At 41.2% G+C, this 17,701-nt stretch overlaps 1 protein-coding gene across 6 annotated transcripts in view; it reads left to right on the forward strand.

The window, feature by feature from the left end:
• NELL2 (neural EGFL like 2) overlaps positions 1-17,701 on the forward strand; it is a 407,393-nt gene that overhangs the window by 33,253 nt on the left and 356,439 nt on the right. Inside the window, exon 2 of one of the 6 annotated variants that reach the window (XM_081957432.1) lies at positions 7,096-7,163. The exons of the other annotated variants lie outside the window; for them this stretch is intronic. The gene's annotated coding sequence lies outside the window, so the exon portion shown is untranslated. The remainder of the gene's footprint in view (positions 1-7,095; positions 7,164-17,701) is intronic. 6 annotated transcript variants of the gene reach the window in all.

Here is a 17,701-nt window from a genome sequence, read left to right on the forward strand (position 1 = left end):
AAGATGTCTGCGAAGAGAAAAGTAGCAGAAGAGACCAGAATACAGCCCAGCAACAGAGGCGGTACTTCATTTGTGGTGATAAGACTCATTTGCAAAAGGAATGTTTGCAAGGAAGAAAAGCATAAAATTAAGGTGACCAACCGTCCTCCTTTAGGGAGGACAGTCCTTCTTTTGTAAGTTCCGTCCTCCCTCGAAAAGTGTCCTCCTACATGTCCTCCTTTTTGATATTTGAAGGCTAATCTGTTGCGCGTTATGTGACGCATTTTATTAAACAGTTTTTAATGGTGTTTTTTTTACTTCATCGCAAGTATATTGAACAGATATTGAATCTTGTGTTGAATTTTTATCTAAAGAAATGCTAGACATTAAAATAGACGACAATTGTCTCTTTGAAGAAATTAGAAGACTGAATGTATATTTAAATTCTGAAAAATTAATACAATGGGAAAATCAACATGTTGAAATTGATAAAAGATGGGTGGATATTTTCAGCCATTTCAAAAATGAACATATTCCATGTGAACATTTATTTATACTTGTTCAATTTACCTTGTGCTGCCCTGGAACTAATGCAGCAGTTGAAAGAGTTTTTTTCAATTGCCAATGATTTTTTGACAAGTGAGAAATCGAGATTGAATGTTGATACTCTAGCTGCAGCACTTGCTGTAAAATTCAATATGAAGGATATTTCTTGTTCAGATATTTCCAATATATTGTTAGAAGATAATACATTGACAAAAAAATATTAATTCAATGGAAAAGTACTCATTTAAATAATAATTAACAGGCATGTAAGCATAATTACAATATAAAATGTTGCAAATGTTTTTATTATGCATATATCATATTTTAGTGTATTATGGTTGCAATGAATAAAATATTTCTTTTATTTACGATATATTTTTTCCAATTTATTTGTCCTCCTTTTCATTGTAAAAAAGTTGGTCAACTTAGCATTTTGGACAATAGAACGTGTTTTGTCCTCCTTTTCATTGTAAAAAAGTTGGTCACCTTAATAAAATGGACAAATTGTTTCAAAAGTTAGAAATTGTAATGGCAAAGACAAATGGTTAATAGACAGTGGGACTACTCAAACAATTGTTAACAATTCTAAATTGTTTTACAGGATGGATCCAGCTGCTGGAGATGCAGTAGCCTTGGCAGATGGCCAGAAGGCTAAGGTCACTGGAAGAGGCAGTGCGCAAATTCCATATCTGGAAAAGAGATTTAATGATATATTATGTGGATTGGCGGTTGATTTCCCCAGGCTCATGGTCCTGGGGGATTTCAATCTGCCTTCTATTGGCGAGACATCCGAGTCAGCTCAGGAGTTCATGGCTTCCATGACAGCTATGGACCTAACTCAGTTAATTCAAGACCACACCCATAATGGGGGACACACGCTCGACCTGATTTTTGTCTCTGGACAGTGGATGAATGATCTAGATTTAGGGGATATTTCTATTCAGCCCTTGTCATAGTCTGATCATTTCCTCATCAGGCTTGACTTCCATACCACTACCCCTCACCACAGGGAGGCGGAACCGACTACATGGTTCTGCCCCAGGCACCTGATGGACCCCGAAAGGTTCCTGATGGAGCTTGGGACTTTTCCTGAATCCCTTGCTCACAACTCGACCGAAGCCCTAGTGGAAGCCTGGAATAGGGCAGCCACTGGGGCCTTGGATCGCGTTGTGCCTTTGCGGCCTCTGACCTGGTGTCAATCCCGGGTGGCTCCCTGGTTTATCGAGGAGCTCCGGGAGATGAAACGCCGGAAAAGACGCCTAGAGAGTGGCTGGAGGTCCAGCCGGTATGAATCTGATCGAACACTAATAAAAATTCATATTAAATCCTACTTAGTGGCGATAGAAGGGGCAAAGCGGCAACATTTTCCCGCTCTTATCGCGTCTGCAGATAACTGCCCAGCCGCCCTGTTTAGGGTGACCCGCTCCTTACTTAACCAAGGAACTGGGGAAGACCCCTTGCAGGGTAGGGCTGAAGAATTTGTTCAGTATCTGCAGGATAAAATTGCTCAGATCCGGAGAGGTTTGGACTCTGACTGGGTAGATTCGGGTGAGCCGACGGGGATGAATCTCGAGGAGACAATCTGGGATGAGTTTGACCCTGTGACCCCCGAAGGCATGGACAGGATTATGGGGAGACTCAGTGCTGCCACTTGTGTGCTGGACCCGTGTCCCTCTTGGTTAGTTTCGGCTTCCCAGGAGGGGACACGAGGCTGGCTCCAGGCGATTACCAACGCGTCATTGAGAGAGGGGTTCTTTCCCACCGCCTTGAAGGAGGCGGTGGTGAGGCCCCTTCTTAAGAAGCCTTCCCTGGACCCAGCTTCTTTAGCCAACTATCGTCCGGTCTCCAACCTTTGCTTTGTAGCAAAGGTTGTCAAGAGTGTGGTAGCACGTCAGCTTCCCCAGTACCTGGATGAAGCTGTCTACCTGGATCTGTTTCAGTCGGGTTTCAGGCCTGGGTACAGCACAGAGACGACATTGGTCGCGTTGGTCGATGATCTCTGGTGGGCCCGGAACATGGGCTGCTCCTCTGTCCTAGTCCTATTAGACCTCTCGGCGGCTTTCGATACCATCGACCATGGTATCCTACTGCAACGACTCGGGTTGGGAGTGGGGAGCACCGTTTTACGGTGGTTCTCCTCCTACCTGTCGGATCGGTCACAGTTTGTGTTGACTGGAGGGCAGCGATCGACCCCCAGGCGCTTCACTTGTGGGGTGCCCCAGGGGTTGGTTCTCTCACCCCTCCTGTTCAACATATATATGAAACCACTGGGCGAGATCATCCATGGTTTTGGGGTACGGTATCATCAATATGCTGATGATACCCAACTTTTCATCTGTACCCCAAACCACCCAAACGATGCCCTCGACGTGATGTCACGATGCCTGGAGGCTGTGCGGATCTGGATGGGGAGGAACAGGCTCAAGCTCAATCCCTCCAAGACTGAGTGGCTGTGGTTTCTGTCATCCTGATTTGTACACCTTGTTCCATCTTTGGTGATAGGGAGAGAAATTTTAGCCCCCTCAGAGAAGGCTCGCAATCTGGGAGTCCTCCTGGATATGCGGCTTAGTTTAGAAGAACAGCTGACGGCTGTGACCAGGGGGGCCTTTTACCAGGTTCACCTGGTACGTCAGTTGTGCCCCTTCCTGGATCGGGATGCTCTGTGCACAGTCACTCATGCCCTCATCCTTTCTCGCCTGGACTACTGCAATGCTCTCTACATGGGGCTGTCCTTGAAGAGCACCCAGAGGCTTCAGCTGGTCCAGAATGTGGCCGCGCGGGTTGTCATGGGGGTACCTAGGTGCTCCCATGTTACACCCCTTTTAGGCGGCCTGCACTGGTTGCCGGTTGTTTTCCGGGTGCCATTCAAGGTATTAATTATGACCTTTAAAGCACTCCATGGTACCTGCGAGACCACCTACTGCCACCAGTAGCCTCCCACCATCGAGTACAATCCCACAGAGTTGGCCTCCTCAGGGTGCCGTCGCCCAGACAGTGTCGTCTGGTGACCCCCAGGGGGGGAGCCTTCTCTGTGGGAGCGCCTTCCCTCTGGAATGAGCTGCCCCCGGAGCTTCGCATAATCCCTGACCTCCGGTCCTTCCGATATGCCCTAAAAAGTTGGCTTTTCCAGCAAGCCTGTTAATTTTAACTCATTTTTTAAATGTATTGTTTTATAAATTCGATTTTTTTTTGGATATATATTTAATTTCTTTTTAACTTTTCGGGATGTGTGTTTTTTAATGTTGTACACCGCCCTGAGTCCTTTGGGAGAAGGGCGGCATATAAATCCAATATAACAATAAAACAAAACAACAACAACAATGTGTGCCTGAAATGGAGCATAATTTGTTGAGTGTCCCTAGTTTAGACAAGCAAGGATTTGTGACCACATTTGTAAATGGGAGGTGTCTCATTAGGAGAAATGGGAATGTATGTACACAGGACATAAAAGAGGACAATCTTTATGTGTTGCAGGGACAAAGTGTTCAATGTGCCCAAACATTTGGGAATGTAGCACAACATGATTCTTGTGTTCATCTCCTGCACAGAAGACTTGGCCATGCCAGCTTCAGAGTTTTGCAAAGGATGTAACTGTTTGGAGAAGGATTAAATTTAAAGGGATGTAAGGCATATTTGTAGTGTGCAGTATGCAAATCATCAAAGTCCAAAGCATTCCCAGTAAGCAAAAGTAACACAAGGCAGACAACAAGAGCTCTAGAGCTGGTACAGAGACGACTTCTGGTCCCCGAGGGTGACGGACGTGCGCGTCCGCTGCTCCCCTTTTCGGTGGGCTCCCCTTAACCTTAGGGGGAGCACAGGGTGCCTTGGAGGGGCGCCCTGCCATAGGTGCGGCTTGCTGGGGCCCCCTGGAATGGCGGCAGTCGCGGAGGGGGTCTCCAGCTTTGCCCCAGGAGCCGGGAAGCTTGGGGGGTGCACGGCGGCACTGCATGCTGCCACGCGTCTTCGCCGAGTGGATCCTGGAAGGAAACGATCAATTTGAAGGATACAGCTGAAGTGTGGTGAGGTGGGAAGGCTCCCCAAGTCTTTTACTGTTTTACTCAATTGATGAACTGCAGTTTTCTTAGAACTTTGTTTCAACCCCTGGAAGAACTAAGATTGGAGGGGGGGAATTTCCACCCCCCTCGGAAAAACGGCACTTGCAAAATCTCTCCCTCTCATAGGAGAGAGAGAGAGTTAAAAAACTTACTTTCACTTCCTCTAAACAATGGAAGAATAATTTTTGACCACAATTGCGAGAGAAAGGATGGTTGAACTGACTCTTCTCTAAACTATGTATGGGAACTTTGGACTTCTTGTTTCCTGACCACCTGTAAAGGCTGAGCCAAGATGGCCAACTTCCTCCTTCTTCTTTGTCTTTATGAATGAAATTCCTCCCTTGGAAGATTTTATGGCTCTGAACTAGTCTCCACCCCAGAGATCTCCAGGAGCCTCTCTGAATATGCTTTTCCCTTGGATTTGGGATATTTTGATTCATCTATTTGATCTGGTGCTGCATTAGAAGATCTATTCTCTTTTGGATTTGCCTGCCTTGTGATCTCTACTGGCTGTGCTTTCCCACAGATGCTATTTCTTTGCACAGACTTATAACTATCTCTGAGTTTCATGATGGGTCCAAAAAAATTACCACCTGGCAAGGCCTCATCGGCCCCGACATCTTCTACATCTAGTGCGATTACTCACCAGTCACAATTGGGGTCATTTCTACAACCTAAAGCCCCCGAAGAGAGTTCAAAGGACTGATCTATTCACCAGATGCTTCAATCTCTCTTAAAGGGGCAGGACGAACTGAAAAAACAACTGACAGACTTAAATGATCAGCTCAGAGAAACGCAAAAACAAGCCACACGAAATGAACAGAGAATAGGTGTACTGGAGGAGGGTGCAGTTGGGATGAGGGAGGAGGTTAAGACAACCCAAAGGGGGAACGTAGAACTTGAAAACCATATGATAAAAATGGAATTCGAAAGGAAGTCTTTTTTCCTTAGGTTCCAAAATCTGCTAGAAGTTGAGAACGAAGATCTTAAGGAGATTATGACCACAAAACTAGCAGAATACATCAATAGAGATAAACAACAGCTCTGGTGGGATATTGACTTGATTTATAGGATTAATTCAGCATATGCAAGAACACACAATGTTCCAAGGGAAGTTCATGCTAAATTTCTTAGAAAGACCACAAGAGATGAGGTTCTAGGAGCTCAAAGGGGGGACCATTAAAATATAAAGATAAAGAAATAACAATTCTTAAACAGATTCCAAAGAAAGTAAGAGACAAGAGGAAGAAATATTCCTCTTTAGCAAAAAATTATATAATAAAGTGGTCTGGTTCAGGTGGTTATTACCAGAAGGCATGTTAATTTTTTGGGAGGGCAGCAGAATTAGAATTAACACAGTCGTGGAGGCGGAGGCTTTCACTAAAAAACATAATGCTCTCCTAGATGAAATGGGGGATGGTACACAAGAGATGAAGGAGGGAGGGGCTGAGGCTCTGCCAGTAGATTGGGGGGAGGAGGATGCAACAACCAGAAGACTCGGGTCACAAAAGTGATTTGAAACATTAGTGCAATTGTTGTTATAATGTACATTTACGGAAGTGATATAAAAAAATGATTGAAATATATTGATGACTTAGTGTTAAATCCAAAACTGCTAATATCTATTCAAATGTTGATGTTTTTCTATTTTTTTTCTGTAAAAGTTGCGAGATTTGGGGCGACTGCTTTCCCCCGCACGATGTAGCTGTCAAAATTTTCTATACCCTTTTAACCCTTTTTCCTTGAAAATTTTTGTAAAAGCCAATAAAACTTGTTAATTAAAAAAAGAGTTCTAGAGCTGGTACATGCAGATTTGGTTGAGCCAATGCAAGCCAGTTTGGGAGGAACAAAGTAAGCGCTGGTCATTGTAGATGACTACAGCAGGTTTGGGTTCTGCTATTGACTGAAGACTAAAATAGAGGTGCTACAGAAATTTAAACAATGGGTAAGCTTCATGGAAAGAAGATACAAATAGCAGGTATGTCAGCTGCAAACTGACAGAAGTTCACAGTTTATGTCAGCAAGTTTTCAATAATGGTTGGGACAGCAGCAGAGAATAGTGTAGCTGAGAGGTGGAATGGAGTCTTACAGACCATGAAGGACTCATTGCTGGAGGATTCTGGTCTGAGCAGGTCATATTGGGGTGAAGTCATGTTGACTGCTAATTATTTCATTAAAGGGCTGTGGAGTTCCTCCATTATTGATACTCCATATATGGGAGAAAACCATCTCTAGCACATTTAAGTGTTTTTAGAAGCAATGCATGGGTGCATATTCAAAAAGCAATTAGAAGAAAAGGACAACCAAAGGCTAGAAAGCTAGGTTTATGGGCTGTGAGCCAGGCTCAAAGAGCTATCACTTTAGCAATAGAAGCAAAAGAATAGTCATTCCCAGGCCAGCTAGTTTTGCAGAGCAAAATTGGAACAGAATTGATGCCAATTTTTGGAATGATCCACTTAGTGATGGTAACACACTTAGTGACAGTAACTCACTTAGTGATGGTGTCCGCATTCAGGGAGAAGAAGCTGAAAAAGAAATGAAGCAAGAGAGGGTTGAAACACAGGAGCAGTCAATGCCATGCAGGTCAGTGATGAAACAAGGGGATTCAACCTGACAGGTATTCTGCTAGTAAAGTTAAAGTATGTAATGTATGGTATGAGCCAAGGAACTATAAGGCAATATTGGCATTACCTATGGTGAACAAGTAAAGTGGAAAGAAGCCATGGATAAAGAAATGAAATACATGGGTGACCATAACCTGTTCACATCGATGACTTTGTCTCTGGGTTGCAAAGCCATAGGATGCAAATGGGTGTACAAAAGAAAGGTACTACCCAACAATGAGGTCCAGACCAGACATAGCTTATGCAGTAAGCATTCTAAGTAACTTCACTGATATACCAACTCAATTGTGTTGGATGGGTGTAAAAAGGATTCTTAGTTATTTGGAGAGAATTGTGAATGTGGATCTTCAAATACTGGTATCTGAAGAATATTAAGGTAATTGAATTTTTGTCTATCCCAGACATGAAGGGAGGAGTGTCAATATATATAGTTCACGAACTGGGATAGACATGGCAACAGGTCAGCCATTGAGGACTGGCTGGAATAGGACATGGTAACAAGATCAGTCAATGTATAGGCATAGCAACTAAGTCAGCCAATGAGGGCTGTTTGAGAGCTGAAACAGTTTGGAGCCTGGGCGTTGCTTAGGTTAACTGGTATGTATAAATATAAGTTGTGTGCTCCTATTATTGTCCTTCTGTGAATATGTCCTCCTGTTAACTGTGCTTCTGTTATTATGCTTCTTAGAACTACATGGGTATTGTATATATTCTTATATATAAAAAGAATTTAATGAATCCTGCTGAATCAGTTACCTGTGTGTTCTTTCTGGATTTGATTTCTGCAACAAACTCTGATATGAGCTAAACACTGTGTGTGTGGAAAACATCTACCCATTGCTACTAAAGAAAAACATGTTAGCCTATTTGGCCAAAGAAAAGATTTTGACTAAGTTGGATTTGTGGGAAGCCTATTACTGAATTTGGATCAAAGACAGAGATGAATGAAAGACAGCTTTCATAAATACTTCACAAAACTATACGCACAAGATAGTATGGAGGAAAACAAAATAAAGCATTATTTAAACACAGCAAAGATAACACCAATCTCAAAAGAGCAAAGGGAGGTGATAAACAGGCCAATAACATTAGCCGAAGTGGAACTAGTCTTGAAAAACCAGAAAAATAATAAAACATCAGGACCAGATGGAATACCGGTGGAGCTATACAAATATAATAAAATAATATTGGAAGAGTTAGGGGTGGAAATGTTTAATGAAGTTTTAGGAAAAGCCAAGATACCGGAATCATGGACAGAAGCAATAATATCGCTAATCCCAAAAGAAGAAACCAGCCTAGAAGAAATTCAAAACAGGCCAATTTCATTACTAAACTCCGATTATAAAATATTTGCAGCAATTATGGCAGGAAGAATCAAACAGATTTTAAATGAACGAATACACTCAGACCAAAATGGATTTTTACCTCACAGACACATTAGAAATAATACAAGAATCATCCTAGATATAATAGAGTACTACGAGGCGCATCCAGGAAAACAAATGGTACTGGTTTTCCTTGATGCACAAAAAGCATTTGACAACGTAATCTGGAAATTTATAATAACAATATTGGATGAGATGAAATTTGGTGGAAAATTTATAAAAATGATAGAAGGATTTTATAACAATCAGACAGCCAAAGTTCTGATGAATGGAGAATTAACAGAGAAGATCAAAATAAAAAAAGGAGTCAGACAGGGATGCCCCCTCTCTCCTTTGCTGTTTATATTGACTTTGGAAATTTTATTAAATGAAATTCGGAAGGACCAGGGAATAAAAGGTTTAAGACTCAAAAATGAAGAATATAAGGCCCAAGCCTATGCCGATGACCTAGTATTTGTACTAGAGGACCCATTAGAATCCAGTCGGAAATTAATTCAAAAATTAGAAGAATATGGCGAAGTGGCAGGATTAAAGATCAATAAAAACAAAACAAAAGTGATAACCAAGAACATGACAAAAAAGCAAGAAGAGGAACTGGAAGTAACAACCAGAATGCAAATAACTAAGAAAGTGAAATACTTGGGGATCTGGGTGTTGGCAAAATGTTCCACAATTAAAGATGATAACTATAATAAATTAGTGATACAAATAAAGAAAGAGTTAGAAAATTGGAAAAATATTCAACTATCACTCATGGGATGTATAGCGACAATTAAAATGAATATTCTACCAAGAATCTTATTCCTGTTGCAAGCCGCACCTATTAATCCGGGTAAAAAATTCTTTCAAGAATTAAACAAAATAACCGCTAGGTTTATTTGGCAGGGACGAAAAGTGAGGATTAAACTAAAGTCAATGCAAGCCAGCAAGGAGAGGGGAGGTTTAGCATTACCAAATTGGGATCTATACACATCGGCAGTATCAATAACATGGGTGAAGGGTTGGATAGAGCTAAAGAATAAAAGAATTTTGACTTTGGAAGGCCATGATTTGCAAGCAGGCTGGTACACATTCCTTTGGGATGATAAAAATAAAACACACAAATATTTTCAAAATCATTTAATTAGAAGAGCGTTATTGCAAAAATGGCTCAAAATAAAAAAAAACCACTATGTGAAAATTCCGAATTGGCTATCACCGACAGAAAGGACGACTCATCCAAATTTTATAGATTGGAACAAAATGCTTGAAGAATTGGCAGAACAGAACATGAAAGTTGACTGGCTAACTTACCTTCAAATCAAAACTAAATACAATAAAGATCCCAAATTATATGACATTGAAACAGAACCACATGAATTGGATAAAATCATTCAAAGCCCAGATAGAAAAATGATAGGGAGAATATATAAATTTCTCCTGAAGTATAAAATGGAAGAGGAAATTGTGAAAGAACAAATGATAAAATGGGCGCAGAACTTTGGATATAATATTGAATTAGACAAATGGAAAAAATTTTGGGGAACAAACTTTAAAATGACACTCTCAGTTGCATACAAGGAAAACCAGTACAAAATGTTTTATAGATGGCACCTGGCACCAACAAGGTTAGCTAAAATATCATCAAATACCTCCCCAAAATGTTGGAAATGTGAATCGATACATGGAACGTATTACCATTTATGGTGGACCTGTGAGGCTGCTAAATTTTTTTGGAAAAAGATCAAAAATTGGCTGGAGGCAATAACGGGAGTTAAAATAGAATGGAAACCGGAAATCTTCTTATTAGGAATAATGTCTGCAAAATACAAAAAAGAAATCCAGTATTTAATACTATATATAATAATGGCGGCAAGGATTGCCTATGCCCAGAAATGGAAAAACAAACTAACTCCAAATGAAGATGAAATAATAAGAAAGATTATGGACTGTGCTGAAATAGACAAACTAACTAAAGAAATTCAGGGAAAAGAAGAATCAGAATTCTACCAGATATGGGATAAATGGTATAGGTGGATGGAGGAAAGAAACAAGAATCAATGAAGGAATGTAACAAAACTTAAAAATAATAGTTATGGGTAAAATAAGAAAGTTAAGAATGGTGAAACCCAAATAAAATATAATTGAATGGGAAAAATAAATAAAAAAGAAATAAATAAAAACTTAGTTAATTTTTGGTGATTAATAAGTAGAACGTTGTAGATGCTTATAGAATGTTTTTGTTTTTAAAATGTTTATTTGTTAACAGATAACCCATCATGACAATAATAATGAAATAATAACTCTAACTGGTAAAAACAATTTGGATATAAACTATAATATGGGACCTGGGGAAAAGATTTACTAATTTTACTAATATTTTTTTGTTTAGATTTTGTTATAAAGATGTAATCTCTCCTGGGTACTTATAAATTCTAGTAATAAATTTTTGTCTAGATTTATTATAATATAAATATAAATGATTCTAGACAAAAGCACGTTAAACAAATATAGTTAAATGAGAATGATGGTATATTGATGGTATAAAGATTTTTGATTTAAAATGTACAATTCAATATGAATGAAAGATAAAGAATGATTATAGTAATGCATTAAATTTATTTGTAACCAATCGACATGCTTTCTGGAAGATGTATTGAAGAATGTTTTTGTGTGTTTTTTTTTGTTTAATTAAAACAATAAAATATTTTTTTAAAAAAGACAGCTTTTAACTGTCCCTTAAGGTCCTTTCAATTCAGGGTCCTCTTCTTTGCACTATAGGGGGCTCCTGCTGTCTTGATGCAACTGATAAATGAGGTGTTGCATGAGCACCTGTACAAAGGTGTGTTGGTCTACCTGGATATTGATTTATACTGAGACTATGGCAGAGCATTTGAAATCAATTAGAACAGTCCTTAAAAAGCTTAGAGCTACTCAACTACATGCTAAACTTTCAAAATGTGAGTTCCACCAGAGTAAAATTGACTGAGCTACTGCATCTCCTATGAGGGGATAGAAATGAGCTCTGAGAAAATTCAGGGTATGCTGAAGTGTAAGTTTAAGCCCTCTGTGAGAATCTGATCTATTAACAGTAAAGGGAAATGAATGATAAGAAGGTATTTGGGCTAGTAAAGGCTTTGTGTCATTATTTGACAAAGTAGGCTTCTCTATCTAGGAAATTGTTTTGCAAGTGTCCCCTGCATGTATGACACTTCATGGTTGATTTAGAGTAGGAATGTTTAGCAGAACAATTTTGTACAAAAGATTGAAAACTATAAAGATTTCACATGCATCAGCATTATTTTTGCAATGTTACCTGCTGTTTCTCTGGAGACTTAGGGGGAAAGGGCACATAAAGAGGGGAATACATGTAATCTTTGATTTATAACTTGTTGCTTTACAACTGTTTGAAATTACAATGGACCAGGAACTGGAACTTTATGGCTATAATGCACTTTTGGCTGTTATAAAATGTCATGCCACCCATCCTCCTTACTCCCATGGTCATGTATGTGTTTTGGTCACATCTGTGTTTCAGCCATTTGGCAATTGGCTTGTCTTTATGATGTCTGCATCATTCTGTAGTCATAGCAGCATGTTTTTTTGCTGGTTTCTGGCATTTTTTGCCAGTTTCGCTAAAATGCCAGCTTGGAAGAATACAATTTACAACTATAGATTTGTTTAATCTGATCATTGCAAAAACTGCCATAAATTTGGCTCTGGTCATATGGGATGTCTCAATTTACAACTGTAATTATTTACAATCAGAATTCTTACTTGAATCACTGGCATAAGTTGAGGACTATGTCCTACTACTACTGTAGTGATATGTCTTTCCTAGTTTTAGTACTTGTAGTTCTTTGAGTCTTTTGTATGTAGTCATATTGTTCTGGAATAACACTTGTAAGGTACCTGGAGTTCCCTGTCAAATTAGCTTATCCCTTAGTTTTTCCTTTTTTAAACTTTTCAATCAATGGCACTTTATTTCAGCAAAAATCCTGAGTTTAAAGTTGGAAGATAGCTATATATTAACGTAATTTGTCATATTAACAAAATTGTTAAAATTCATGATGGCTGTTGCATGTCAGATCATTAAAAACAGCCTTAAGTCTGCCTATGAAATAAGCATAATTGTTCAGAATAAGTTATTTTGTAGAAAAGATATCATTAATTTGAAGCTTCCCTAATTGAATGACCATGTATCAATTCTACCCTGAAACCGTATGTGGCAGTGATGTGCAGTCAGGTGAGGCAAGTGAGGCACAGCCTCACCACTCTCATCATGAAAAAAAAAAGTAAAAGGAAAAAGCTGAGCTAGTTACTGCCTCACCCTGGATGACTCTGCTTAACTGTTAAAAAAAGCTGGAAAAGGTACGTGTGGGTTGGAGGGAGGGGGAGGAATTCAAACTTCATCCTCCTGGTGCTGTGCAGGGCTTTGGGCAAAGGCTGGAGGGAAGGACCCTGGCTCGCTTGTGCTCTCCCTCCCCAAGAGTAGTTTGATTGCAGGCAGAGCCACGTTGTGGGGCCAGTGTGTGTGCTACAGCATGGCTCTTTGCCTGGCTTCCTGCCTCCTCCTGTGGTCTCCTCACTGGTGCTCTCCCTCCCCAAGTGTAATGACTTCCTCCCCAGGCCCCCATTCATTTCTCTCTCTCACACACACAGCTGGATAAAACTATATAAAAATCTAGCCCAGCTTCACTGATTACAAGTTTGAAAAGGCAACATGGCTCTGCCTGCAATCAAACTACACTTGGGGAGGGAGAGCACATGCTGTAGTACACACACTTCCCCCCAGCCTCTTTCTTTTGGAAGGCTGAGATCGGCTCCCCTCCGGCTTCTCTGCCTCTCCTCTCACCCCAGCCTGCCAGCAGGAGGTGGTGGGTGGGCTTTATTGTGTTCCAGGCATTTCCCACCCAGACAGCAGGCTGCATTTGCAATGGTGGAGGTGTTTGGGAAAGGCAGCAGGGGAATGGGGGGGATGGCAGAGGAGCTGCTTTCAAGCCACTGGAAAAGATATCCAATCCAACTTTCGTGTGTGTGTGGGGTTGTTTGAGAGTGAGTGAGAGAGGGAAGGGGTAGGAGAGATAGTCCAATCCAACTTCTCTCTGTGTGTGTGTTTGAGAGAGGGGGAGGAAGGGAGAGAGGGAGGAAGGAGGGGAAGGAGAAGAAAAAGAAAAAGAAAGAAGGAGCAAAGGAGAAAAACAAATGCTGTCGCTTTAAATTGGAACTGAGCATGCCTGGCTGTGGAATTCTGGGAGTTGAAGTCCACAAGTCTAAAAATATTTGAAACCCAGCACTGTGTCAGTGCCTCACCAGTCATAAACCTCACCGCACATCACTGGTCTGTGGGAAACTTCTCCAGTCATAAAGAGATCTAAAATTCACTTGGATGTCCTTAATGTATTGGTAGATCCATTAAGAAACCATTGAATAAATAATATAAGTTAAGCTTTAAAAAAATGTTTGTATGTTTGAACTCTATGAAAAAAAGAAATAGTCTTAACTTGAAATATATCTTCATAATTCATACTTAGAAATATTAATCTATACCTGTAAAACATACATTACAGAAATAACCTAAATGAAAGAAAAGTCACATAATAATTTTGTAGTGTGAGATTCTTTGTCATTTCATTAAACCAAATCAAAAAGCTAGAGAATAAGAAATAAATATTCTAATATTCTTGTGTTGTTTTTTGCATTCCTGCTTCAAAAACAAGTCAGTGCAAATAAAGGGAGCAAGTAAGATCCAAACATTAGTCCTAAATTTGAAATATCTATATATCTACATATCTATATATCTAGGTCTAGATCTAGATCTAGATGTATTGATTAGCTTATAAGCCATATCAACATATAAGTTCAAATGCATATTACCAATAAAAGTCTAAACAATTTAAAATGAGAGTAGGGTAAAATACAATACTTATAGGATAAAATACAATAATTTAATACATAAACATGTAAAATAAAATAAAATGACATAAATTATATTTCTTTATTTATTATAGGGGTATTTATTATCCCTGCAATATACCCCAATCAGGTCCACATATGCCGGTATCAGTTGGACCATTTTAGTCAGAAATTATGCTATATTAAATGTCTTTTTCAGATTCGGGCCACATATGAGGTATGTTGTTTTAATATGGGCCTCCCACTGGGCCATAGGTTTAATATATGAATCAAAGTACTTATCTCTAGCTCCCTTATATAAACAGCAATGAAATAATATATGAATCAGATCTTCTACCTCTTCAACTCCACAGATACATGTACATTCATTGTATGGGATAAAATGGAATCTCTGAAATCTAACCATTGTATCAAGCTGTTCAAATCTTGCTCAGGTAAATCTCTCCCTGAGATGTTCAGTTCTTGTGTGGACCCAATGGACCTCAGAACCTCTCTCCAGAACTTGGCTGTGAACTGGACTCTGCAGTCTGAAATGATCCTTTTGGGCACCCCATGCAGGCGATAAATGTGTTCCACAAACATTTTCGCTAATTTCTTTGCGGATGGCAACCTTGAACAAGCGATGAAATGTGCCTGCTTGGAAAACGAATCAATAACTATCCAAACTACTCTATTCCCACTGCTGTCTGGGAGTTGGACGATGAAGTCCATTGCAATCTCTTCCCATGGTCAGTTAGGGCTGGCCACTTGTAGTAGTCCAGGGAGCTTCTCCAGCAGTGTTTTCATCGTTGCACAAGTAGCACAGCTTTTTATGTAATCTTCCACCTCCAAGTTCATCTTTGGCCACCAAAATTGACACCTGGTGAGGTGGAGCATTTTTAGGAATCCAAAGTAGCCTCCTAGCTCTGCCTCATGGCTTTGCTGTAGAACTTCCAGCCACCCCTGCAGGGACATATAGTTTGGACCCCTTCCAGGTTAATCCATTTTCCATAGTTAGGATATCCTGGTTATTGTTGAGCCACTGGTCTGTTGGGAGCGCCAATTTCATAGCTGTCATCAGCTTCTCCTGGCTTCGGTTAGTGACTTGGGCTGCCTTTTGGTGGGAGGAAGAAATGATGGGGTGAACAACTTCTCCCTTCTTACTGTCGTACTGCGGTTTTCTCGACAAAATATCCCCCAACAAGTTTTTTGGTACATGTTGGATACCTTGGGGTTTTGTCTCTGATTGCAGGTGCTGCAGGTTCTAGGCTCTTGGGTTCAATCATCCCTGGGTGGCTCTTTGGCTCCACTGGTGGTAGTGCCCCAAACACGATCATCAATTTCCTACCGCTGTCTTCCCACTTTATCGTAGGCTTCCACTTGTAAAACCATGCAAGCCCCAAGATAATTGATTCCTGCATTCTTGGAGGTACGGTGAATCTGAGGAATTCATAGTGGCAGCCCACTTGTAACTTTACCAGTTTGGTCATTAGCGTGGCCAGGGCCGCTCCAATTAGCATTCCATCTCAACCCGAAGGGACAGGCTAGAGGTGTTGTGCATATGCCTAGTTGCTTGACAATCGACATGCTGATTAAGCATCAAGTGCAACCGGTGTCCACGACTGCTTCAACTTCCCCTTCCACCCCCATTTCGGGTACTTGGAGCTTGGCTTGGAAGGCAAAGGGATGGATGGGTGCACTCACCATTGGGTCATCTTTGGCATTTTCCTCCTCCGAGGCCTCCCCATTGGTAGGACTCTTCGTCACCTTAAGTTGGGGATCCTCTTACTGAGGTTGTTGGCCAAGATGACTCCTTTCTGGTGGAATCTGGGGCCTTCTCTTTACCGCCGTGATGATTGGTGCACATGTTTGTGATACTGGGGCTGCAGCCAGGCACTCCAATGCTCTGTGGCAAAGTTGATAGCAATGACAGCATTTTATTGCCCCCCCAAGGGACGGAACCCAGTTGCATCTCTAAACTTAGGAACCACCTCATCACATTGTTCCGCCATCCATCCTGCAGCTTCCCCCTCATTCATCCTTCTTCCACTGTTGAGAACCTTTCTCTGTAGGAAGGTGGGGTAAGAACCTGTTGGGGCATTGCAGATGAGACTGGACTCGGTGGGGGGTTTCAATCCCTGGGTTGACCACTGCCCAGTTATCTGCCATGGTGCCATCTGCTGAGGGAGAGCAGGTGCCCACTGGCATCTCTCCCATCCATGACCTGGGAACAAAACCCATTCCGGGGTTGCTTGATTCACAGGTTGCAGCCCAAACATCGTTTGCTGGCTAGGGGAAGATATGGCCCAAGCCCCTTTCTGCTGGCTGAGTTGATTTTCCCATTTTGGTGGCCAAGCATGTGCCCACTGGCATCTCTTCCATCCATGATCTGGGAAGAAAGCCCAATTTGGTGGTGCTTGATTCACAGGCTGCAGCCCCAATATTGATGGCTGATTAGGAAGAGATGTTGGCCAAACCCCTTCCTGCTGGCTGGTTTGAATTCCCCATTTTGATGGGGAATCTGTCTGCAACTCAGTTGCAGGGTAATGGGTCATTTCATTTACCACTGTATGGAAGGAGACAAAATCTCCACTCCAGTTTTTTTTCCTGAGCCTTGGCTGGGGAAGGAGGGGGAGCATGCACTCATGTTTCACTGTACAAGTTGGTCTGGGAGGCTCCAATCATTATGTCAGCTAGTGGGTGAATGTTCTTGCCTTCTCCAGCCATGTGTGTAGAATTAGCCCTCCCAGACCCCCTCTGGCTGCATCTTCCCAGATGCTATAAATCTTCCAATTTCTTCCCACACAAATTCCTTTGCCTTTGAAAGATTTGCAAAGAAGCATCTTGTCATCAGCTTCTTTTCTCATCTTTGCTGATATTTTACGCTGACCAGGTCAGGTCACTGTTGGGAGTCAGCAGTCCTTGGCAGCACCCCTTGCCAGGGTTGCTGGTGATTTATTTTTAAAGGAGATTCGGGTTAATGTCAGCGTTCTAAATACCATCCAAAATTAAATCAGAGTTCAAGGCAGAGTATTGCTCTAAGTTCCAATTTATTAAGAGAGACATGTTGGCACATCTGTGGAAAACCTGAATCTGAAAGCTTCCTGGGTTTTCCACCCAGTTGAAAGTTCATGATCTTGCCCCACACCCACAAGTCCATCACATGGTCTAATATTCCACTGCCACAGTGGCATCTCCACCCATCCACTTCTGGTCAGGTGCAGAGGTGCAGAGACAA

This window comes from Natrix helvetica, assembly GCF_964273705.1.
Source record: "Natrix helvetica genome assembly, chromosome: 6".
NCBI lineage: Eukaryota > Metazoa > Chordata > Lepidosauria > Squamata > Natricidae > Natrix > Natrix helvetica.